Source organism: Danio aesculapii, chromosome 1 (assembly GCF_903798145.1).
Source record: "Danio aesculapii chromosome 1, fDanAes4.1, whole genome shotgun sequence".
Classification (NCBI taxonomy): domain Eukaryota; kingdom Metazoa; phylum Chordata; class Actinopteri; order Cypriniformes; family Danionidae; genus Danio; species Danio aesculapii.
The window spans coordinates 28,880,212-28,897,735 of record NC_079435.1 but is presented as its reverse complement, the minus strand read 5'-3'; the positions used below and the strand labels follow the sequence as shown (position 1 = coordinate 28,897,735).

The 17,524-nt window shown below is 43.7% G+C and overlaps 1 protein-coding gene across 1 annotated transcript in view; it reads left to right on the top strand.

Annotated features, from left to right (window-relative positions):
* cnnm2b (cyclin and CBS domain divalent metal cation transport mediator 2b) overlaps positions 1–17,524 on the top strand; it is a 64,665-nt gene that overhangs the window by 26,303 nt on the left and 20,838 nt on the right.

Here is a 17,524-nt window from a genome sequence, read left to right as displayed (position 1 = left end):
TCATTCTGCCCTTTCTTCCATTCTTCTTCCATTCCATTTAGTGATTGTTTAAGGCTGTTTGGTGATTTCAGTCATCATACAGTTGACATCCTTTATTTTCTCATCGGTGACATGCAGTCTAAACAGTCTCTGGGTCATTACGTGTAAAGATTTTTGACATCTTCTTGGACATTTTTAATGCTTCCAAAAGGTTTGGTGCATTTATAAATTGCCCATGTCTTGATGTTGTTCAGTATGATGCCATTTATTTTCTATGTGCTATTTGACTCACTGCAGGACTGATTTTTCTACTTTAGCCAATCACCATAGACAAGAAAGAAATAAAGTAGTGACTGCAGATTGAAGGAAAGTAGTGGAGTAAAGGTACCGATACAGCACTAAAAATGTACTCAAGGGAAAGTAAATTACAGTTCCTGGAAAAAAAAAAACTTAATTACAGTAATTTGAGTATTTGTAATTTGTTACTTTACACCACTGTTTAAATGTCTGTTGAAAGAGCAGTATCAACAGAAATTAAGCAGACAGTCTACTAACACTCAAGTGAGAAGTAATTGGCATGTAGGCAAATTGGCAACTTCTAGTCAACAAAATGTGCAATAGGGATCATATATATTTATATTATATCATATCATATAGAATTTATATAACTCTTTTCTAATAACTCATTTATTTGATCTTTGCCGTGATGACAGTGAATAATAATATTTTAATATATTTTTTTCAAGACACTTCTATACAGCTTAAAGTGACATTTAAAGGCTTAACTAGGTTAATTAGGTTAACTAGGCAGGTTAGGGTAATTAGGCAAGTTACTGTATAACGATGGTTTGTTCTGCAGACAGTCTAAAAAAATTGCTTAAACAGGCTAATAATTTTAACTTTAAAATAGTTCATTAAAAAAATTAAAACTGCTGTAATTCTAGCCGAAATAAAACAAATAAGACTTTCTCCAGATAAAAAAAATATTATCAGACATACTGTGAAAATGTCATTGCTCTGTTAAACATCATTTGGGAAATATTTAAAACAGAGAAAAAAAATGCCAATGGGGACTAATAATTCTGACTTCAACTGTATAAATATAGCAGTTATTTTTATTTTTATTTAAAATGTTTAATATTTTTTACTTTTTTATTTATTATGCTAAACATATTTTTTTTTAGTTTATGCCACCCAAAAATATCACAATTAAGTTTAATATAACAACAGATATAACCTAGATTTTAGTCATTTATTTGATCAATATCTATGAAAAAATAGATCCAGTTATGGTTACAAGGTTATAAGGTTACAGATGTAATGCAAGGTCAAATATTTTTTCAAGGTCAAAGCCCTCTTCTGAGACTCTTTCTATATTGTCCCACCACTCATTTCCAGAGTCCCAGTAGTTGTCAGAACTAAAATATGTTTTTGAGAAGGCTGATCGCTGTCTGTCTGAGACTGTAGACCCTTTGCCTTACGTGACTATTTTCGGTGGGAATTACGCTATGGAAAAATATGACAAAGTACATTCCAAGACTTAAACTGGAAATGGTGGAAAAGTGCAAACAGTGAGTCTCAGAAGAGCTGAGGGGAAAGCAGCAGACATTCTCATACCATCTTACATCCACACATTATCACTAACATATTATCCATTCTCACTTTTGCACCATATATGTGTAATAGTTATTATGAGATAGCCAATTATGTGATGACCAATGTGAATGCTTCAAAAATGACCATATTAAATTAAAATACATTGCATCACATTTCCAGCTTTAGCATTATTGGTTTATATTGATGCAGTACTGACCTTTAGAGCTTTTTCACATTGCATGTCTGAAGCATATGACATAAAACTGGAGACAATTGAGGAGTTTCTAAGTCATCATATGACTGGATACATTCTCTAGGATTTCTGTGAGATATGATGGCTCTACAGTGGGACTAAATGCAAGTTAGTACACTGGTGTGACTGACCTAATCAGGGCTCATGAACTTATAAATACAGTTGGATTAAGAACAACTTACACTATATTACCAGAAGTCCGTAACATGCACATGGACTTAAATGATATCCCAGTCTTAATCCCTAGGGTTTAATATGGAGTTAACCCACCCTTTACAGTTATAACTGCTTCACCCTTTTTTGGGAAGACTTTCTATAAAGTTTACACGTATGTTTGTGAGAAGTGTGTTTTTTGGCCCATTTCCACTGAGTGGTATGGTATGGTACGGTTCGGTTCGGTACGCTTTTTATGGCCGTACCGTACCGTAACACTTTTTGGTCACCGTTTGCAAAGGGTACCTAGCATGAAAAAAAGGGTACCAAAAGGCAGAGCTGGACGTGCAGCTGAACTCTGTTGGTTTACAGAAATATGTCACTCGCAGAAGTAGGAGAATGAAAACAAAGGAAGCAACGTTTTTAAAAACACAGTCAAGACATTACACTAATATTATATACATATTATAACAAGCCATGGTCGATCCGAGCTCTAGCAAACCTTGTCGTCATCTTGATGAACAGCCACAAATGCAAGAAAAACAAAATATGCTGTGTCCGGTTGTTGTTTTACCAGCCCGTCTAAAAGTGCGAGCGGTTTCACTTTCTCCAGAGAGCTCGCCGCGCGTCTATATTTGAAATAACTTCTTGAGCTCATATTAACATCATGCGTGTGACCATTGAAGCGCTCTGATATCCGATCCTTTCACAAGCGGACAAACGTGAGAGTGAAGCGCGAAAAAACAAATGATAGCCGAAAAAAAAATAGCGGCAAATGATGCTTCTGCAACCTAAAACATTGACAAACTGCCATGTTGAACCATTATCATCAGCTTTTGGACTATTATGAACTCATAATGACAGAATTACTTTCTAACAGAAGGTTACGTGTACTGTTGGAGATTAAAGACGCATATGAGAGGTTTGCACTGACTGTGGGCTATATCATAGTCCCTTTAAGGCAAGTCACAGTAGCCATCTTTGAAACACCTCTCGGGCAGTATGCTGGGGCATTCTGTCTGAATGGGGAAACATCAAATTCTCCAAAACTGCTTGCAAGGCATACCATTAAATTTCATATTAGAAATCACCAATAAAATTATACCTCAACTGTCCCCTTTAGTTTCATTTCTAAACATCACACACTCACTTCTGGTCCCAGCCCCTCCCCCAGGAGTATCGTCAGTCTATAGCAATCGATGATTGGCTCCTGTACTAGAAGGTGGCCTTTATTCGACATGTAGTGATCGATGATTGGCTCCTGTACTAATAGGCGGGGCTTTACTCATCATAATGATCATTATACTTTTCCCCATTCAAAAAGTTGATGTCTTAAAGTTACATGTCTTGTGTATTCTAGAGTCTTTGGCTATTCTTTGTGCTGTTTTTGAACCCTTATAAGGACTAAATCTATGCTGTGTGTAGTTTTTCTGTAATTGATAACATATCAGAGACTGTAAGGGTCTGTATGTGTTCATATATGTTGCATTTATTTATTTGTTTATTTCATATTATTGCAGACGTTACAGTAGGCTGTCATTGATCGGCAGTTATAATCAAATCATGTTCATAGAAAGGTTAGTAATGAACATTTATACACATGTATTTATGTGTATAAAGCCTCTGCTTTGTGAGAAGAGCTTCTCATATGTTATGTGAATGACCCATAAAGCTTTACTGTGACATTTCCTTGAGTAAAAATGACGTCGTCTGAAACTTTCTGTCGTACACCATGCCCACCAAAAGGGTACCCTTTTGGTAGTGGAAACGCAATCCTGATAAAGGTGACCCATACTATAGCGTACCTCTCAGTGGAAACGGGCCATAAAGGGCCTAGTTTGAAAAAAAATAAGGGAAGTGGGTGAGTCCAGCATTGTTTTATGGCCCGTTTCCACTGAGTGGTACGGTACGATTTGGTTTGGTACGCTTTTATGGCCGTTTCCACTGTCAAAAGGCGTACCGAACCGAACCGAACCGTACCGTACCGTACCGTACCGTACCACTTTTTCGGCACCCTTTCGAAATGGTACCAAACACGAGGAAGGGTACCAAAACGTGGAGCTAGACACGCAGCTGAACGCTATTGGTTTACACAGAGGCTTCATTCGCCTACGCAACAAGGCAGAATGAAAACAAAAAATCTGCCATGTTTAAAATACACAGCCGAGAGATTACAGCGGAATTATATATACATATAATAACGAGCCATGGTCGATCCGGGTTCAAACAAACCTTGTCGTCGTCATGATGTACAGCCACAAAGCCATGGAGTAGAGCAGAATCTACCCTGTGCCCTGTAGTTTTTTACGAGGCAGTCTGAAGTGCGAGAGGTTTCGCTTTCTTCCTTGCACTCACCGCGCGTCTCTATCTGAAATAGCAAACTTTTTGAGCTGATGATAATAACCTGCGCTTGATTATTGACGTGCTTTTAAAACCCGATCCTGTCAGACACTGACAAACGCAAGAGTGAAGCACAAAAAAGCAAAGGAGAAGTCGGAAAAAAGGAGCACATTATTTTTCAGCAAACATGAACAAAATTCCATGTATAACTATTATCTTCACCTTTTGAACTAATATGAACTGGGAATGATGAATTACTGTCTAACAGAGGCTACATGTGCTGCTAAAGATTACAGACACAGATGAGAGGTTTACACTGACTGTAGACTACATTTTGTGTTGTTTTTGAACCTAAATACGGACGAAATGTCTGCTGTGTGTGTTCTTCTGTAGTTGGTAACCTATCGAAGACTGTAAGGGGCCGTATGTGTTTATATATGTTCATTTATTTAGTTATTTAATATATTTACAGACGTTACAGTAGGCTGTTTCGCACTGTCATTGATCTGCAGTTATAATCAACTCATGTTCATAGAAAAGTTAGTAATAAACATTTCTACACAAGTATTTATGTGTGCAAATCTGTTTTGTGAGAAGTGCTTCTCATATGATATGTGAGCGACCTGTACAGCTGTATTGTACACATTTCCTTGACCAAGAATGACGTCGACTAAAACGTTCTGTCATACACCACGCCCACCAAAAGGGTACTCTTGGTAGTGGAAACGCAGGCCTGATAAAGGTGACCCGTACCGACCCGAACCATACCATACTGTACCAGTCAGTGGAAACGAGCCATTAGATGGGAGTGTCCAGCGGCAAAAAAGGGATGGGTTCGCATGAAAAGGGGAGTTTCGTTACGTGCATAAAAAGCTAATTTGCACACCAGCAACCCGAACACAAACACTGGGTAGATGGACAGAGAGCAGCGTTTACAGCAGATCTGAGAGCTGTGTGGAAGTGGAGGATTTCTGTGTGCTGGTATGCTTGATGGGCGAAACAGCATCCGTTTGGCATACTACATCTGATGTGAAAACATCGGTCTGGTACCTCACCTCAAAACGCGCTTTGGGTTCAGAGGCCTGATGTAACTGTTGTACATTTATTTAAAAAGACACCGAACAGACATGATTTATTTAAAACAAAGCATTTTTCAGTCCATAATATTGTGGTGACATTACTGTAAACTACTTAGTAACTTCAGTCGTTTCACTAAGTAATGTCTTCAAAAACTGAAAGAGTATTGTTGACGATACAATTTAACTTTGCCATCTGGAGAAACAAAAACAATGAACATTAATTGCACATTTACGGGAAAATCAACACGTCTTTTTTTAAAAGAAGCAATTGCGGATTTTACCTTTTCTAGATTCGAAAAGCTCCCGGGTAAAAAATGTTCACGTGTTAGCAGACCACTGTAATCCAACAGCTTGGGTCCACACGCTAGCTGTGCTTTCATCACGGGGTAATGGAATCGAAACTTTTGTTTTGGCACATTTAAAAATGAAACACTGACGACCCATGTCTCCGAACATTTCTTCTTTTTCTTGTTCTTCCACTTGTTTTAATTACGGTTGGCAACACAACGTGACGTCTCTCAGAACAGGTAAAAGGAATCTTCAGCTATATTATGCATATTAATGAAGTTGCATCTTATTTACAATAGAGCGCGCTTATTGATTTAAAGCAAGTCTTTCTCATGAATTAATGCACAGATATGCTGGAAAATCTATGAGGTCACTTGTACCAGCAGGCACAGACATCCAATCTACAAATAACATTCTACTACAAGTGCTACAATTGTGAAGTCAGGCACTTACATTGGATGAGAGGGTCTGGCTCACAGTATCTGCTGTAATTCATCCTAAATGTATTCAGTTGGGTTGAGGTCAGTGTAGGCCAGTCAAGGTAATTTAAACCAAACTTTCTCATTCATGTTTTGATGGACCGTGCATAGTGCAATGGTGCACAGTTGTGTTGAAACAGGAAGGTGTCATCGCCAAACTGTCCCTACGAAGTTGGAAGTATGAAATTGTCCAAAATGTCTTGTTAAGCTGAAGGAACATTAAATGTTCCTTTTACTGAAACTAAAGGTCCAAGCCCACCTCCTGCAAAACAACCCCACACCATCCACCCGACCTTACACTTGGCACAATGCAGTCAGGCACTTTTCTCCTGGCAAAGGCCAGATTTATCCATTAGATTCCTAGACATAGAAGTGTGATTCGTCACTCAACAGAATATGTTTCCACTGCTCTAGAGTCCAGTAGTGGCTTGACATGAAGAAACAGAACAAACTGAGACAAAGTAAATCCAGAAGAACTTTGGCAACATCTCTAAGATGCTTCAAAAAACCTACCTGCAAAGCTACCTGAAAAGCTATGGGCAAGTGTACCAAGTGTTTTAAATGTAAAGTGTGGTCACACCAAATGTTGATTTGATTTAGTTCATATAAGTTAATTGATAAATAAAATGTAATTTTTGAAAGCATCCTCATTTTACAGCATTTTTACACAAGTGCACTTTGAACAGTACTGTAGCTTTTAGTTTGTAGCAGTTAGTTATTTGAAGTATCTTAGAGATGTTACCAAAGTTCTTCAGTTTGTCTCGGTTTGTTCTTTTTCTTCATGTCATTCCAGACAGACTGGATGATGATCAGATCTCTGTGTGGAGCACTGGCTGTTGTCAGACTGCAGACATCTCACTGTAAAATTACGATTAATGACAGAAATAATGTTTGGAAATGTAAATTGATATTTTAAACTGACATGCTACAGAAAAAAATATAGAAATGACCAACTTAAATCTTTGGTGGATTTAAATTTTTGCTGAAAATACTTGTGGCCTAAGAATTTTGCACAGTATAAGGAATGTGACTGTAAACAATTCAATTTCCAATTCAAGTGGAAACTTTTTGTTCATGAATTTTGCATCTCAGAGTGGTTATATCAAATAAAAGTTCCAAGGCGTTGTATTTTTTTATGAAATGTTAAAGGAAAAAAGTACATGCTGTAAAGTACAATAAAAATATGATCTGATAACATAAAAGGGTCACACTTTATTTTGACGGTCTGTTTGTTGAATAGAAGTTACTTTGCATCTACATGCCAACTAATTCTCATTAGATTATAAGTAGACTGTTAGGGTTGGGGTTAGGGTTAGTGTAAGTTGACATGTACTTGCAAAGTTTCTTATATTTAGTTAAATGTCTGTTGAAGGAGCAGTATCAACAGATATTAAGCAGACAGTCTATTAATACTCAAATGGACCATCAAAGTAAAGTGTTACCAAAAAATAGATGGTGTATAATTCACATTTTAGAAATTAATTTAAAATCACTACTTGTAATATAAACTATTGCAAAATAGACTATATCCCCCCCACTTCACAGTCAATACTTCAATAAACAGCATCCAGAACAAATAAAGGAATAAATATGAGTATAAATTAAACAATAGTGACATTATACATGTCAAACCTAAACAAATGAACATAAAGCAAAACGCTACGGTTACTAAAGTAACCCTTCGTTCCCCGAGGGGGGGAACGGAAATGCTATGTGGAAACTTCCACTATGGGATTTCGTCAGAATCCAATCATCTGAAAGAGTATAAAAACGGGCCAATGAAATGCCAATGAGTTGGCAGCGTCAGCGTGCACAGCTGGCGTCAATGACAATCAGTCATGCTATAAAGACGCAGCCAGTGCCATGCTCGACATCCTTTTCTAGCTGAAGAGACTTTCACGCTCAACAGCTAAGGGACAATCGTTGTGGCGAAGGAACATAGCATTTCCGTTCCCCCCCTCGGGGAACGAAGGGTTACTTTAGTAACCGTAGCGTTCCCCTTCGGATGGGGAACTCCAATGCTATGTGGAAACTTCCACTATGGGGAAATCTATGGAAAACGCCACAACGAAAGAACCTTACTGCGCCCCTGGCGAAGGGTGTGCCACGCAGTAGAGCAAGCGCACCTACAACGCCCCGAGACACAGTCTTCCAACGTGTCCCCTGGCCCTCACTTACCTGTTCAGAAACGGTTATATTTTTCGGGGAGTCGCAATAACCCTGTAAAAAGGTTTTGATACGACAGTACGTTGGGAAAGCGTTCAGTCCCGATAGGGAGGACGCTGCGGAGCTCACCTGCTACCCAGAGGGGAGACCTGGTGACAATCTATGGACCAGCCCAGAGATGGGGGGGTCCTAGCATAAGGATGGTTAGCGGGGAGGGAAGACACGAGCCTGCCCTAAAAAGGGGGGACTATACCGTGGCTGTGTGAACGTATGGGATCGCCAGCGGGGATCACACATAGCAGGCACCTATACCCAGAACGCGGGCTGACCAGCGGGCATGCCGACAACGTAACGGGCCAACACCTGACTCCTCCGCTGAGTCAGGTGCTGGGGGCCTCGGAGGAACTCTGCAGGGTTCGCCAAAGAAATGGGGAACTAAACTGACAAAGCTGAAAAAGCGCACGTATCTCCGGGTTAGGGAGAGTGGCGCAGCAAGCGTGTTTCGACACCTCAACCGAATCGTTTCCTCAATCACCAAGGGTTGCCTAATACCCTTGAGGAAACCGGCTCCACTCGCAGATTGTAACCTTGCAAATGTATTGGGTGTCACCCAACCCGTAGCTCTACAAATGTCTGTCAGAGAGGCGCCGCGTGCTAACGCCCAGGAGGATGCGATGCTCCGTAATGGAGTGCGCTCTCACCCCCGGGGGACACGGCTCACCCTGGCCCAAAGGCGAGGGAGATGGCATCCACTACCCAGTGGGCCAACCTCTGTTTAGATACGGCACTTCCCATCTGCCGACCACTGTAATGGACAAAGAGCTGGTCAGAGGATCTAAGGCTCTGAGTGTGGTCCACATATATTCGCAAAGCGCGAACAGGACACAACAATGAAAGGGCTGGGTCTGCCTCCTCCGCGGGCAGCGCTTGCAGGCTCACTACCTGATTGTTAAACGGCGTGGTAGGAACCTTGGGCACATAGCCGGGCCGGGGTCTCAGGACAACGTGAGAGTAGGCCGGCCCGAATTCTAGGCACGAGTCACTGACCGAAAATGCCTCCAGGTACCTAACCCTCTTAACCGATGCCAACACGACCAGCAGAGCTGTCTTCAAGGACAGAAATCTCAAGGATACTGAGTCGAGTGGTTCGAAGGGATCCCCACGTAGGCTCGTAGCACTACCGCGAGATCTCAAGAGGGTATGAGAGGGGGGCGGGGGAAAACATCCGCCTCGCACCTCTGAGGAACTGGATGATGAGGTTATGCCTCCCCACGGTGCCGCCATCCACGCATCATGATGAGCGGAGATGGTGGCCACGTAAACCCTCAGTGTGGAGCGCGACAGCCTTCGCTCCACCTGTCCTGAAGGAAAGAAAGCACAACACTGATCTGGCAAGATCGGGGGTCTTCTCGGCGAGAAGCGCACCACTCAGTGAATAGACTCCACTCCAGGGCGTAGGCATGCCTCGTAGAGGGTGCACTAGCCTGAGTGATGGTATTAACCACCGCCACCGGTAGGTTACCTAAGTCCTCCTCGTCGCGTCTTATGGACCCCACGTGGAGGTTCCACAGAACTAAGCGAGGGTGCCAGATGGTGCCCTGTCCCTGAGAGAGTAGGTCCTCTCTCAAAGGGACTCGCCAGGGGGGGCGTCGCGAGGAGGGAGAGTTCTGATATCCAGGTCCGGTTGGGCCAGGGGCGCAACTAGCAAGACCTGCCCCTCGTCCTCCCTGACCTTGCACAGAAACTGCGCGAGTAGGCTCACTGGGGGGAGTGCATACTTACGCATGACTCGGGGTGGAGTCGCCATTCTCCCGGGGAAGGAGCTGCCGTGAGAGCCTGTTGGCCGCACGGTTGAGCCCATCCGGGGTGTGAATAGCAAGCAGCGACTTCAGCCGCGTATGACTCCAGAGGAGCAGACGGCGAGCGAGCTGAGACATGCAGCGGGAGCGTATACCCCCCATCCGGATGGAATACGCTACCGCGGCCATGCTGTCCGTCCTGACCAGCACGTGTTGCCCCCTCAGCACCGGTAAAAAGCGGCGCAGAGCGAGAAACACTGCCAACAGCTCTAGGCAGTTGATATGCCAATGCAGCTGGGTTCCCCTCCACAGGTCCGCAGCAGCATGCCCGCTACACACGGCCCCCCCACCCCATACTGGAGGCATCTGCCGAAACGACAGCCTGCCTGGACGCCTGACCTAGGGGCACACTGGCCCGTAGGAAGGAGGGGTCCTTTCCAGGGGGTACGGGTGCGGTGACACAGCGCAGTGACAGTCACTCGGTGTGGGCCCGCGTGCCATGCGCGTCTGGGGACCCGATCGTGAAGCCAATGCTGTAGTGGTCTCATATGGAGCAATCCGAGCGGCGTGGCCGCGGCTACGGATGCCATATGCCCCAGGAGCCTCTGAAATAATTTCAGGGGGACCACTTTTTTTCCTGTCGAACTCTCTCAGACAGTTCAGCATTACCTCGGCGCGCTCTCGTGAGAGGCGCGCCTCCATAGTGATCGAGTCCAGCTCCAACCCGAGAAAGGAGATGCTCTGCACGGGGGCGAGCTTGCTCTTTTCTCGGTTGACCTGAAACCCCAACGGGCGGAGGTGCCGGAGCACCTTGTCTCTGTGCATAATCAATTGCTCCCGAGAGTGGGCTAAAAATCAGCCAGTCATCGAAATAATTGAGCGTGCGGATGCCGGCGAGCCGAAGGGGCGCGAGGGCACCCCCCGCGAGCTTGGTGAAAACTCGCGGAGACAGAGAGAGCCCGAAGGGGAGGACCGTGTATTGCCACGCTCGACCTTCAAACGCAAACCGCAGAAACTGCCGGTGGCGTGGAAGTGTGGAGATATGAAAATACGAGTCCTTCAGATCTATTGCTGCAAACCAATCCTGAGGACGAACGCATCGCGTGATGCGCATCTGCGTAAGCATTCCGAAGCGCAGCCTGTGAAGGCAGCGGTTCAAAATGTGCAGATATAGGATTAGCCATAGCCCACCGCTTTTTTTTTTTTTTTTTTTTTTTTTTGGGGCACGATGAAGTGCGGGCTGTAAAACTCGCGCTCCATCTCGGCTGGAGGGCCGGCTCGATTGCATCCTTCGCCAGGAGGACAGCAATCTCCTCTCGCAAGACAGGGGCGGACGCAGGACTGACCCTGGTCGCCCGTGAACCTGGGAGGCCGTTTAGCGAACTGAATCGCATAGCCGAGTCTGGTCGTATGGATGAGCCATTGCGATGGGCTGGCCCGCGCTAACCAGGCAGGCAGAGCCCCCGCAAATGGTCCCACCCGCACGATCGCTGACGTGCCAGCGGCGGGGCAGCGTGGAGTGAGTGGGCTCATCCGGGGAGCGCTGGGGTCCCACAGGAGAGCAGGAGAGGAGATGTTCTCGTCTCGCACTCAAACTCCAGGAGAGGGGCTGGGAGTGGAGAGAAAGGAGACCGTTCTCTCGTGCTCCATGAGCCATTGGCGAAATGCACCGATCCTGCGAGCTGGAAGGCATAGCGTCCCAGACTGGCAGTGTTCGGGCTGTCACATCCGGAGGAGGGGAAAAGTGCTCTTTCACTGAGGATTTTGATGGCGTTTTTTTTTTTTTTTTTTTTTTACGCCTTTAAATAACGTGCCCCGCCCTCCAGCGGGGAAAGAGCAAATTCCCTCCTCCCCAGATGGCCCGCCTCAGGGACGCTTCGCGGTCCGTTTTACCGAACTTAGCGGCGCCCTGGGCGGGGGACGCTGGTTGCCGGCGCGATGCTCGGCGCAGCCGCGTGGCCGGAGGCGCAGGCGGGGGCGGCGAAGCAAAGCTGCGGGCGGGCGTCCTCGGCGAAAAAGCAGTGGATGTGGATGGCTCGGCGGGGGGGAGCGGTCATACAATCCCGCCGATAGAGACCTCGCCCATCGCCTCCGACTGCTCTATCACCGGCGTGAATTCCTGGGCGAATTCACCGCCAGTGTCGCCGAACAGGCCAGCCTGGGATATGGGTGAGTTAAGAAAGCGAACTTTGTCAACGTCACGCACATCACCAGGTTTAGCCTGAGGTGGCATTCCTGGATCACGGATGTGATCATCGTCCTTCCCAGGGCACACACAGCCGACTTTTTTTTTTTTTTTTTTGTAAGAGCATAGTCGGTTGCGGTGCGGAGCGCATGCTCAGTCCTGGGTCAGAACCATCCTCGCGCAGCCGGGCCAGCGCCTGCGCTTGGTAGCGCTGGTAGGTGGCCATAGCGTGCATGGTGAGGGGGAAGGCGCACGCAGCACACTGCGTGAGCCTACTGTGCCCATCCAGGAAGAAGGGGATGGGGAGGCTTAGAAGGTCTCGCCTTCATCCTCCACATCACACCCCTCTAATCGGTCCGGCCGCGGAGCTGGGGGATAAACCATCTCCAGAGCCACGGCCGAAGCAGCCTGGGGAAGCACAGCCGCAAAGTCTGCTTCTGGATTCGACGCCGCGCTCAAAGTCCCGGAGGGAGCGAGCGGGTTCGAATCCTCGTCAGACCTTGACAGCCCAACCTCCAAGGATGGTGAGGATGGAAGCGCACGCAGATCGGGCAGAAAAAAGTGCCCTCAGGACAGCGTGAGCTTACTGTGCACTTCCGGGAAGAAGGGGACGGGAGGCTTTGAAGGTCTTGCCTCCTTATATCCTCCACATACACCCATCTAGTCGGTCCGGCCGCGGGGCTGGGGGATAAACCATCACCAGACCCACGGCCGAAGCAGCCCGAGAAAGCACGGCCATCACGTCTGCTTTTTAGATGCTAACGCCGCGCTCCGATGCAGCGATGGACATCTGACCCCCGGTGTCATCAGGTGAGAGAGCGACCATCCAAGGACGGAGCGCTTCTCTTCACCTGAAGCTTGGATGGAGCGCGTGGAGGAGCGAGAGGTCCACGGCCCGGGGGCGGCGGATTTACTCTCACTGAAACCCTCAGATCTGCCCGAGTGCCAACCGCAGTGCGGGGGACAACTGGGGTGGGTGGCTCTTTTGCAAGAGCGAGCCGCGATCTTAACTGCGCAACAGACATGACATCAGTGATGGCATGCACTGCCCGCGAGCACCGCATTAACATGCTGGACCCCCAGACATGAAACGCTGTGCTCGTGCCCATCATCCGGGGATAGGAAACCACCGCATCCAGAAACGCACGGTCGGAGTGACGTCTTGAAAAAGACGCGCTGCACGACCGTGTCTCTTTTAGGAAAGCTTTTTTCCTATATACAAACCGCTCTTGGAGGACCGGACCCAAAGGACGCCAGGCAAGGGAGAAATACCCAGCTCGACCATCTGCCACTGCGTATACGCGCTCTGGACCGGGAGAAGCTGCTTCTCGATCTCTCCCTGTAGACACAGGTTGGAGATACCCTCAAAGACTCTCTCAGAAGCTTCGTGAAAGGCTCTGAAAGCGAAAGGATGTCGAGCATGGCACTGGCTGCGTCTTTATAGCATGACTGATTGTCATTGACGCCAGCTGTGCACGCTGACGCTGCCAACTCATTGGCATTTCATTGGCCCGTTTTTATACTCTTTCAGATGATTGGATTCTGACGAAATCCCATAGTGGAAGTTTCCACATAGCATTGGAGTTCCCCATCCGAAGGGGAACTGAAAAGTGCTATACAACTACTCACATTTGTCACCAAATCCAAAATGTGCACTATCTATGCATGTTTGACAAACAATACACCATAAACTTTACAGCACAATTTGGATTGATACTCCAGAAAAATGGAGTATTGGAGTATCAAAAATAAGTGTTACCCATAAAAGTTACTGTCTAGTGTCTTCCACTGTATACATTAAAACATGCTAATTGCATCAGAAGAATATATCATGCCTGTGTTAATTTTTTTTTTTTCATATTTCAAACAAATATTCTTGAGAAACCGCTGCTGTGCTTTTATTGGAAACAGTGACTCTACAAATAATGAAACCAAAATTTGAATCTTTTCATTTTTTTCTCTACCTTGGGATAAAATTAATCCCCGCAGAGAACAGAGGAGAAGCTAATATCCTTGTTTCCTTGAAGGGGTGAGATATGGTGTTCTCCAGGGAGCCTATGAAGGAAAATACATAAAGTAAACATGTTTTTTTTTCCGCTGTGGCCATAATAAACCCCTTATTTTATGCCACGATTTAATGCTTGAGCACTTATTTTTTTAGTCTTGTGACCTCTGCTACCCCTTGACCCTTGCCCTTACATTCTCTCTTTAAGAGTGATTCATTTCTACGTGCCTGCAAAGCGTTGACTGATGTTATTAAAACACTGTCTTGTGGAGTTGTTTACTCTAGTAACACTGGTAACCTTTGCCATTGAGTTACTTCATTGTCTCATGTCACATGAGTAGTGTACTCTGTTTTCTTGGAAGTGCTGCTTTTGAGGTTTAGGGCTTTAACTGACTAGGTTAATCTGACCTTAAATGAGTTATATTGATGTTATATTCAGTTTGATTTAGGTCGCATTGATGTGCAGATAGGAATTCCAGATTAGACAAGAGGTCACAGGTCAAAATGACCTTTAGAGTTGTAATAAATATTTTAATTACTTAAATTTGATTCTGTGTTTTCTGGAGTACCAATCCAAATTGTGCTGTAAAGTTTATGGTGTATTGTTTGTCAAACATGCAAAGATTGTGCACAGTTTGGATTTAGTGACAAATGTGAGTAATTGTATAGCACTTTTCAGTTTTGCTTTAAGTTCATTTGTTTAGGTTTGACATGTATAATAAGTCACTATTGTTTCATTTATACTCATATTTATTCCTTTATTTGTTCTGGATACCATTTATTGAAGTATTGACTGTGAAGTGGGGGGGGGGGGGTATAGTCTATTTTCCAATAGTCTATATTACAAGTAGTGATTTTTAAAAAGTTTCACAATTACACAAGATAATCCATCTTTACACATCTGTGAAAATGAACAAACATGCTGTAGTACACTGCAAAAAAACATGCTTTTCTTACTTAGATTTTTTATCTTGTTTCTAGTTTAAATATTTTACAAAAATGTAATAAAGAAGCACTTTCTAGACAAGCAAAACATATTGTCTTGTTTTAAGAAATAATTTGTCAAAATTAAGTGGGTTTTTCTTTAAAACAAGCAAAATAATCTTCCAATGGGGTAAGCAAAATAATCTTATGTTGAAAGGAAAAACAAGATTATTTTATTACCCCATTGGCAGATTATTTTGCTTGTTTTGAGGAAAAACTGACTTAATTTTGGCATATTATTTCTTAAAACAAGACGATATGTTTTGCTTGTCTAGAAAATGCTTCTTGATTTAAGAATTTTTAGATATTTGAATTGAATTGAATTGAATTGAATATTTGGACTAGAAACCAGACAAAAAATCTAAGTAAGAAAAGCATTTTTTGCAGTGTACATATTCCAGTCTAGTATTTAGTGCTGTCACCTTGTTAATAAACAGTAGAAAAAATATAATGTGCTGTCAGCGACTGGGATCTGATGTATTTGAAGAATTTGGGATGTGTGTATGATGCGTCTGTCCTGTTGCTAGTAATAAGAAGTAAATCCACACTTTGCCACAGCCGAGCAGCATGTACTACACCATTTTGTGTGTTTTTTGTGTTTGCCTTTATTCTATTGTACACCACCATAAACATGTACTATCCATGCACATGGCATCGTTGTTTTCAAAGACTCTCATTTTCAGGTGTTTACAAAGGCACAACAATGACGACATTTTCAAAAACGTCCACTTTCTAACTTGTTTTCAGATTTATGTGCAAAAATGCAGTCGTTATATGAATTAACTGGCAAAATGCATAAAAGGCTTCCAATTTTTGGCTTAAAAAGTTGTGTTAGTGCCCCCTGATAGACTTGAGTGACTTATTTTCAGCAAATACATTTGTAAATACATTTATAATAGGTACACCCTTAAAATGGTCTTTAATATTTCCATTAACTCCAAACTCAAATGTAAGATTTCAAACAAAAAATGCCCTTGTTTCAACATACTCCATGCATGTACTTAATCAGACTATGGGCTGTTGGTTCATTGAAGCCATTGCAAAATGCGGAAGAGAAGATACACACACTCAAGTTAATGCCACACTCCTTAAGCAGAGATTTACACCCAATCATTGTTTGTGTGTTGTCATGGGGTTTGCCACAAGTGCGTCCCAGGCTTCCTAGTATTTCAGCAAATGGCCATCTGCATGTAAACGACCGGCTCTGAGACAGATCAGATCACCCTGCAGTCGCTTTGGTGAGAATATTGCCCAAGTGGAATGGAAACTTCATTTCAGGGCTAATATTAGCCTGGCCCTCTGGAAAATTCCTTCTAAATGTTCACAAGCTGAGAAAAGGCAAAAAAAAATTGTTTGGTGTTTAGCTTGACAGTATAAACAAAAAAAACAAAAAAAAGATTTGGACTTTTGAGATATGTATATGTAAATTTCACTTTCAGTTTATATATTTGACATAAACTCCAATTATTAGGAACCGAAGCTCTTTTAGTTCTTCCTTGAGGGTCTTTTTTTAGATTTCGCAATGCTTTTGATATGTTTGTCCACTCCAGTAAGGATATCTCACCAAGACTGGACTACTTTTGTTCAAAGACACAATACACAATGTTTTGAGACAGAACCCACTTACTATAGACCTCTAGACCTTCAAAATTAAAGACAAAACACTTGAGTGTTTTGGGAAACAGGGTCAGTCTTTTCAACTTGACAGAGAGAAAGAGAGCCTGGCTTCATGCCAGAGACACCCAGACACTCTGATTGTAAAGGTACATTGTAAATGTGCAATGAAATAAGAAGTTGTTTATTTGAAAGCATACATTGGATACATTGACGATATTAGTTTTAGAGAACATACTAGGACTGTTACTGTTAAACATTTTGATGGTAAGCCTTGTGTCCACAAAACATATTTTTTTTCCATGGTACTGTTATTGCAGATCATTTGTTTGACTCAGTAAAGAGCACTGTTTATCCGACATAAACACTTTATCCTACATTTTTATGTTGCTGTTCTTGTTTATGTCACTGTACACAACTTGTAACATGAATATTGTGACCGTTGGTTGGTGAAGTATTTGCCACACCCCTTCTGTACTGCGAGTGAATAGCTGACATGAAAACATGAAGAGCATTTTGTTTTACATAAAGTTGAACTTGTAATTTCACATACTTTTTCAGTGGCCATATGAATACTTCATCATGCTCATGGCTTTTTTAAAAC